Raw genomic sequence first — 8,373 nt, 5'->3', positions numbered from 1 at the left:
AAACCTGACCAAACACGCCTGAAAACGTAAATTGTCTAAAAGCAAATTAATTACAAGTTCAATCTTCTCTCGTTATATCTCTAAATCGGTGCAAAAAACAACCACCGCGGATAAGACCTTTGTGTCGTTTTTTGTTTACACACAGCCAATCTCGCCTCCTTAACAAATTTAAAATATTCTTTAAACTTAATTATTATTCCAAAACTGACCATGAGTTAGAAATGTGGGAGCTGTTATAGGGTAGTGAGTAGATGGATTTGTTGCCAATCTTGCTGGAAATATTTTCACTGGGGGGAGGGGGGGGGGGGGAAGCAGTGGGGAGAATGTTGGGAGAACAGAAGAGGCTTTCTCCTGTAATTGGAGAGTATGCAGTGGGATCATTTTGATTGGGGAACAGCAAAGAAAAATTTGTGCCCTTCAGGCCCAATTGGAGGAAGCAACTCATAAGGATCAAGAGAGATAGGGGGGAGGAGGGTGGTTGGGAACTAGCAGCTGGTAAGAGGATAGGATGAAAGAGAACGCGATCTGACAGTTTCATCATCAACACAAAAAACAGGTATCTACCACTTACAGAGTTAAGTGGAGAAGAGCCTCAGGCAGAACGAGGAGCAGGAAATGTGCAGCACACTTCAGCCGAGGCCAAGAAGCCTAGGAATGTACAAAGTGTTAGGAAGAAGAAAGTGCTGCTGCTACATAGTAGCCATGGGCGAGATGTAGGCCCTTGTTTACAGGAAAGTTTAGGGGCAGCTACCAGGCCACCAGTATCTTCAAGCCAACTGGAGGGCTAAGTCATGTGATAGCGAGCCTAGGGTCTTTATGTAAGGACTTTACAAAAGAGAACCATGTAGTGATAGTGGGTGGGGCAGGAAACAGTCTTGACAGGGATGGTGCATATGACATAGGTGGTGACCTGGATAAGATAGCTTCCCTGACTCATGGCACTAATGTACACTTTGTTGAGCTGTTCCAGCGTCATGATCAACCACACCTTGATGGAGCTGTGAGGCGAATCAATGTGGGGTTAGGGATGGCTCTGAGGACAGCCAACTTTCCTCATATTTCTCTGGTGCATGTTGGGACTATCAACAGATGGGGTTTCACTAGTCATGGCCTACACTTAAACGGGACTGGGAAGGGAATATTTGTGCAGCTGATTTATGAAACTATAGGAGGTGGATCTCGGGCCACACATGGTCAAATACCTTTTGTCATGGGTAGGAAAAGTAGGTCTTTTTTAGGATAAACCCCGACAATAGGTTCCCCTGCCTAAAGAGTATCTCAAGCATTTTAACAAATACTCAAATAATCACTCACAAGACAGATTTTAACACGTCAAACATCACATATACCAGATGTCACAAAGAAAAACAAATCATTGGAAAAAGTAACATGGGGCATTTCACAGACTTAACAATCCTCCACCAAAACATGCAATCAATAAAAAATAAAATACAACTATTAGAAGTTGAGCTCCTGTCTTTGAACTGCACAGTAGTTTGTATTACTGAGCACTGGTGTAGATACTCAGAAATCCAACATGTAGCATTATCATTGTATGAAAAGGCAAACTCTTACTCCAGAACTACTTCAAGGGGTGGTGGATCATGCATTTATATCAGAAAAGGAACACAGTTCAAATCAAGACATGACCTCAGTACTGTAAGTGAAGAGAAACACTTTGAAATATCAGCTATTGAATTAATGGCTTGATATCACCACACCAAGAAATTAATCATTTTGTATGTGTATAGATCTCCCAGTGGTAGTGCAGACGACACAAGTCGCGAGAGGTAAAGGCAACTAATAATCAGTGCTTGGAGTCCTATCGTCAACTTCTTTTACAAAGTAGAAGATTGTTAAGCGGGTAACATCGATTTTATATAGTGATTCCAAAGTTGCTGACTGAAAAAAGGGAACCACTGATGCATAAGGGACGAAACTGCTGAGGTCATCAATCACTAGACTTACACACTACTTAAACTAACTTATGCTAAGAACAACACACACATCCATGCCTGAGGGAGGACTCAAACCTCTGGAAGGAAGGGCCGCACAATGCATGACATGGCTCCCAAAACCACCCAGCCACTGTGTGCGGCTGAAGCATAAGTTAAGGTCCTTGTTTATTCATCTATACCTCTAAGATTAAACAATAAAAAAGTATGTTGCTGCTTGGTATGTAACTATGTAGGAATCAGATATTGTGTTGGATATCACCATAAAACACTGTACCTTTTATTTAGATGAATACAGTAAACATTTATTTTGCACTCAGAATTTGTTCACCCTTAGTACTGGTATATACTTAGAGTTTTTAATACCACAATGGAACGCCATCAACTTGAAATCATATTCTACGGAGGAAAACAGAACACTGGTGAAATAACAACCTGCAATCGATTTTGTGTCAAAATTTGAGCAATAATTTTGATAGTGTGCAGCTTTGGCCGTCTGTGATGTTGCAGTACCCCACCCCATTGTATCCTCTTAATGGTAAAGCACGAACACAGCTAACTTGTTAAACAATTATTTTAATGAAAGGTTAAAAATTTTCAATTTACAAATCCGTAGTGTTGAATCAGTACTTCATAGTAATATTGTAAGCTTTATGATTCAAATGAATAATTCCCTTAACGGTACCTCTAACTATTTTACAAAGAATGGTGACCTGGAGTGACGTCCACCCAGCTACTCAAGACATTAGCAGCGAAAATCATTCAATATTGGACATAGCTTTGCTGCATATAAGCCGGTACTCTTTGAATGATAGGCTCAAATGTTTCCACTACATTGTGAATTTACACATATAGTAAAACTGTCCCCCCCCCCCTATAAACCATGGAGCTTGCCGTTGGTGGGGAGGATTGTGTGCCTCAATCACACAGCCGTACCATAGGTGCAATCACAATGGAGGGGTATCTGTTGAGAGGCCAGACAAACGTGTGGTTCCTGAAGAGGGGCAGCAGCCTTTTCAGTAGTTTCAGGGGCAACAGTCTGCATGACTGACTGATCTGGCCTTGTAACACTAAGCAAAATGGCCTTGCTGTTCTGGTACTGAGAATGGCTGAAAGCAAGGGGAAACTACGGCCGTAATTATTCCTGAGGGCAAACAGCTTTACTGTGTGATTAAATGATGATGGCGTCCTCTTGGGTAAAATATTCCGGAGGTAAAATAGTCCCCCATTCAGATCTCTGGGTGAGGACTACTCAGGAGCACATTGTCATCAGGAGAAAGAGAACTGGCGTTCTACTGATCGGAGCGTGGAATGTTGGATCCTTTAATCAGGCAGGTAGGTTAGAAAATTTAAAAAGGGAAATGGATAGGTTAAAGTTAGATATAGTGGGAATTAGTGAAGTTCGGTAGCAGGAGGAACAAGACATTTGGTCAGGTGAATACAGGGTTATAAATACAAAATCAAATAGAGGTAATGAAGGAGAACAGTTAATAATGAATTAAAAAATAGGAGTGTGGGTAAGTTACTAAAACAACGTAGTGAACGCATTATTGTGGCCAAGACAGACACAAAGCCGACATCTACTACAGTAGTACATGTTTATAGACCAACTAGCTCTGCAGATGACGAAGAACTTGATGAAATGTATGATGAGACAAAAGAAATTATTCAGGTAGTGAAGGGAGACGAAAATTTAATAGTCATGGGTGACCGGAATTCGATAGTAGGAAAAAAGAGAGAAGGAAACATAGTAGGTGAATATGGATTGGGGCCAAGAAATGAAAGAGGAAGCCGTCTGGTAAAATTTTGCACAGAGCATAACTTAATCATAGCTAAGACTTGGTTCAACAATCCTAAAAGAAGGTTGTATACATGCAAGAATCCTGGAGATACTAGAAGGTATCAGATAGATTATATAATGATAAGACAGAGATTTAGGAACCAGGTTTTAAATTGTAAGACATTTCCAGGGGCAGATGTGGACTCTGACCACAATCTATTGGTTATGGACTGTAGATTAAAACTGAAGAAACTGTAAAAAGGTGAGAATTTAAGGAGATGGGACCTGGATAAACTGAAAGAACCAGAGGTTGTACAGAGTTTCAGGGGGAGCATAAGGGAACAATTGACTGAAATGGGGGGAAGAAATACTATACAGTAGAAGAAGAATGGGTATCTTTGAGGGATGAAATAGTGAAGGCAACAGAGGATCAGGTAGGTACAAAGACGAGGGCTAGTCGAAATCCTTGGGTAACAGAAGAAATATTGAATTTAATTGATGAAAGGAGAAAATATAAAAATGCAGTAAATGAAGAGGGCAAAAAGAAATACAAACGTCTCAAAAATGAGATCGACAGGAAGTGCAAAATGGCTAAGCAGGCATGGCTAGAGGACAAATGTAAGGATGTAGAGGCTTATCTCACTAAGGGTAAGATAGATACTGCCTACAGGGAAATTAAAGAGACCTTTGGAGAAAAGAGAGCCACTTGTATGAATATCAAGAGCTCAGATGGAAACCCAGTTCTAAGCAAAGAAGGGAAAGCAGAAAGGTGGAAGGAGTATATAGAGGATCTGTACAAGGGCGATGCACTTGAGGACAATATTCTGGAAATTCAAGAGAGTGTAGATGTAGATGAAATGGGAGATATGATACTGCGTGAAGAGTTTGACAGAGCGCTGATAGACCTGGCTAGTAACAAGGCTCCAGGAGTAAACAACATTCCATTAGAGCTACTGGCAACCTTGGGAGAGCCAGTCCTGACAAAGCTCTAGCATCTGGTGAGAAAGATGTATGAGACAGGCGAAATACCCTCAGACTTCAAGAAGAATATAATAATTCCAATCCCAAAGAAAGCAGGTATTGTCAGATGTGAAAATTACCGAACTATACGTTTAATAAGTCTCAGCTGCAAAATACTGACACGAATTCTTTACAGACTAATGGAAAAACTGGTAGAAGCCGACCTCAGGGAAGATCATTTTGGATTCCGTAGAAATGGAACACGTGAGGCAATACTGACCTTACGACTTATCTTAGAAGAAAGATTAAGAAAAGGGAAACCTACGTTTCTAGCATTAGTAGACTTAGAGAATGTTTTGACAATGTTGACTGGAATACTCTCTTTCAAATTCTGAAGGTGGCTGGGGTAAAATACAGGGAGAGAAAGGCTATTTACAATTTGTACAGAAACCAAATGGCAGTTATAAGAGTTGAGAGGTATGAATGGGAAGCAGTGGTTAGGAAGGGAGTGAGACAGGGTTGCAGTGTATCCCCGATGCTATTTGTGGAGTCCCCATGTATATTGAGCAAGCAGTAAAGGAAACAAAAGAAAAGTTCAGAGTAGGTATTAAAATCCATGGAGAAGAAATAGAAACTTTAAGGTACGCCGATGGCATTGTAATTCTGTCAGTGACAGCAAAGGACTTGGAAGAGCAGTTGAACGGAATGGACAGTGTCTTGAAGGGAGGATATGAGATGAACATCAACAAAAGCAAAATGAGAATAATGGAATGTAGTCGAATTAAGTCGGGCAATGCTGAGGGAATTAGATTAGGAAATGAGACACTTAAAGTAGTAAATGAGTTTTGCTATTTGGGGAGCAAAGTAACTGATGATGGTCGAAGTAGAGAGGATATAAAATGTAGACTGGCAATGGCAAGGAAAGCGTTTCTGAAGAAGAGAAATTTGTTAACATCGAGCATAGATTTAGATGTTAGGAAGTCATTTCTGAAAGTATTTGTATGGAGTGTAGCCATGCATGGAAGTGAAACATGGACGATAAATAGTTTGGACAAGAAGAGAATAGAAGCCTTTGAAATGTGGTGCTACAGAAGAATGCTGAAGATTAGATGAGTAGATCACGTAACTAATGAGGAAGTATTGAATAGGATTGGGGAGAAGAGGAGTTTGTGGCACAACTTGACAAGAAGAAGGGATCGGTTGGTAGGACATGTTCTGAGGCATCAAGGGGTCACCAATTTAGTATTGGAGGGCAGCGTGGAGGGTACAAAACATAGAGGGAGACCAAGAGATGAATACACTAAGCAGATTCAGAAGGATGTAGGTTGCAGTAGGTACTGGGAGATGAAGAAGTTTGCACAGGACACTGAAGACCACAACAACAACAACAACAGTAAAATTGTGACTTGAAAATGCATGTACGTAGGAGATATTTAAGAAAATTGAGTATGAGGGTGTTTTTTATAACAGCTATCGAAGCAAAAAAAAATATATTTTTAGAATTATTGCATGTATGCCTGTACGCGCACCACGCAAAAACTAATGCATGGAATTGGATGCGATTTTCAGTTGCATTTTTGTAGGTCTAACTTAAAATGTGATACAGGTTTCATTTTGACATGCCGGGTAGAATCCATTATCACAGTTTTGCCATAAAAGCACGTGCTGTTACACACCATAGGAGATTGTCGCTTGCTGCAAACAATCAAATGTGCCGTCAGGACGCCGAAGCTTTGTGAGCCGCCGCCTGCGCCTATGTCTTTTTTCATGCGTGGACGAAGTCGCGGGTAAAAGCTAGTCGCAGTATAAAAATGTACCAAGCAAAAAATGCTCTGGCACCTGTTACAGACTTCATCACGTGAACAGTCTCAAAACCATATTTCGCGGGAAGTGGCGAAAAAAAGGCGTGTACAGGAGGGTGGTTAAGTGTTCGTGACACTGGCTTTTTTTAATGTCCGTTGAACGAAACGACGCACGCTACTGTCACCATTTAGTAAATTTTTAGTAAAGAGTCGTTATTAATGTGTTGTTTTCAATCATTCTAATTTCTCCGACAATAGAAACAAGTCACGGCTTATCTCAGACAATCCCTCCCCACAATGGACAGCCTTTGATGTGGTCAATGCGAAAACAAATCTGGAGAAAGCCAGACTTGTGACAACTCTAAACCAGTAGGCAGTCTTCTTCCACCTGGTTTTATCGTCATTCCGTCCGCCCCCGGTAGCTGAGTGGTCAGCGCAACAGACTATCAATCCTGAGGGCCTGGGGGCCTCACGGGCCTGTGGGAGGAACACAAGAGGGCCAAACAAGGCACCATGTACGGCCAGAACTTCCTGAGCGTCCTGCAGGTCCCGCTGGACGCCAACTTCAGAGACGTTTCGCGCACGCCATGACCGCCATCATCACCAACATCCGAGCTCACCGTCGCCATCGATGTCTTCCTCCCATCCCTCTACCTACCTAAAGTCAAGGGCAATGACAAGTGCCAAACCGTGTGCTCAAGCAAGCAAAGTGCAAGGTGAAAGTTGAAAGTCTGCAAGTGTCGCAGTCCCAAAATATATGTAACATGTACAAGCGCTATCCCTACAGTGTCTCTTCCTCATTATCGCCTATAATTACAATGGAAAGGGTATCTAATAGGTGTATCAACGTAACAATGTAATTTAAGTAGTGTCTTTCATGTATTAATATGCTCTCTCTCTCTCTCTCTCTCTCTCTCTCTCTCTCTCTCTCTCTCTCTCCCTCTCTCAAGTTATGTATTTTGTTCATGTGATACAGATGTAAATTTCTCTCCATCATATGCATAAATGTTGGTTTTTTCTTTGTGTGTTATTATATTTCACCTTATACATCGTTTGCCTCATTAATATGTATGTGAAATTGTTGTGTCCACCTAAAAAAAAAAGTTCGATTCGCGGCTGGGTCGGAGATTTTCTCCGCACAGGGACTGGGTGTTGTGTTGTCCTAATCATCATCATTTCTTCCCCATCGACTCGCAAGTCACCGAAGTACTGTCAACTTAAAAGACTTGCACTCGGCGAACGGTCTAGCCACCGACATTTACATCGTCATTCCGGAAACGACAGACTCTTTAGTTCCATGTTCTTTATTCATTGACAAGGTTTTCTGACCTGAAAACTATGATGGAATAAAAACTAATCTTGTATGATTTTGGGAAACATGCCTTTTCGCGTAATCCGTCAGTATTCCTTGTCTATAAAATGACCTGTCCGTTAAAATATGATCCTCATAAAACAAACTTTGCTCATTTCGTGCCACTAGTATGCACATCGCTTCTTTTAAAAGTACACTCCTGGAAATGGAAAAAAGAACACATTGACACCGGTGTGTCAGACCCACCATACTTGCTCCGGACACTGCGAGAGGGCTGTACAAGCAATGATCACACGCACGGCACAGCGGACACACCAGGAACCGCGGTGTTGGCCGTCGAATGGCGCTAGCTGCGCAGCATTTGTGCACCGCCGCCGTCAGTGTCAGCCAGTTTGCCGTGACATACGGAGCTCCATCGCAGTCTTTAACACTGGTAGCATGCCGCGACAGCGTGGACGTGAACCGTATGTGCAGTTGACGGACCTTGAGCGAGTGCGTATAGTGGGCATGCGGGAGGCCGGGTGGACGTACCGCCGAATTGCTCAACACGTGGGGCGTGAGGTC

This window comes from Schistocerca americana, chromosome 1, assembly GCF_021461395.2.
Source record: "Schistocerca americana isolate TAMUIC-IGC-003095 chromosome 1, iqSchAmer2.1, whole genome shotgun sequence".
Classification (NCBI taxonomy): domain Eukaryota; kingdom Metazoa; phylum Arthropoda; class Insecta; order Orthoptera; family Acrididae; genus Schistocerca; species Schistocerca americana.
The sequence above is the reverse complement of the archived record's forward strand: the minus strand, read 5'-3'. Positions refer to the sequence as shown.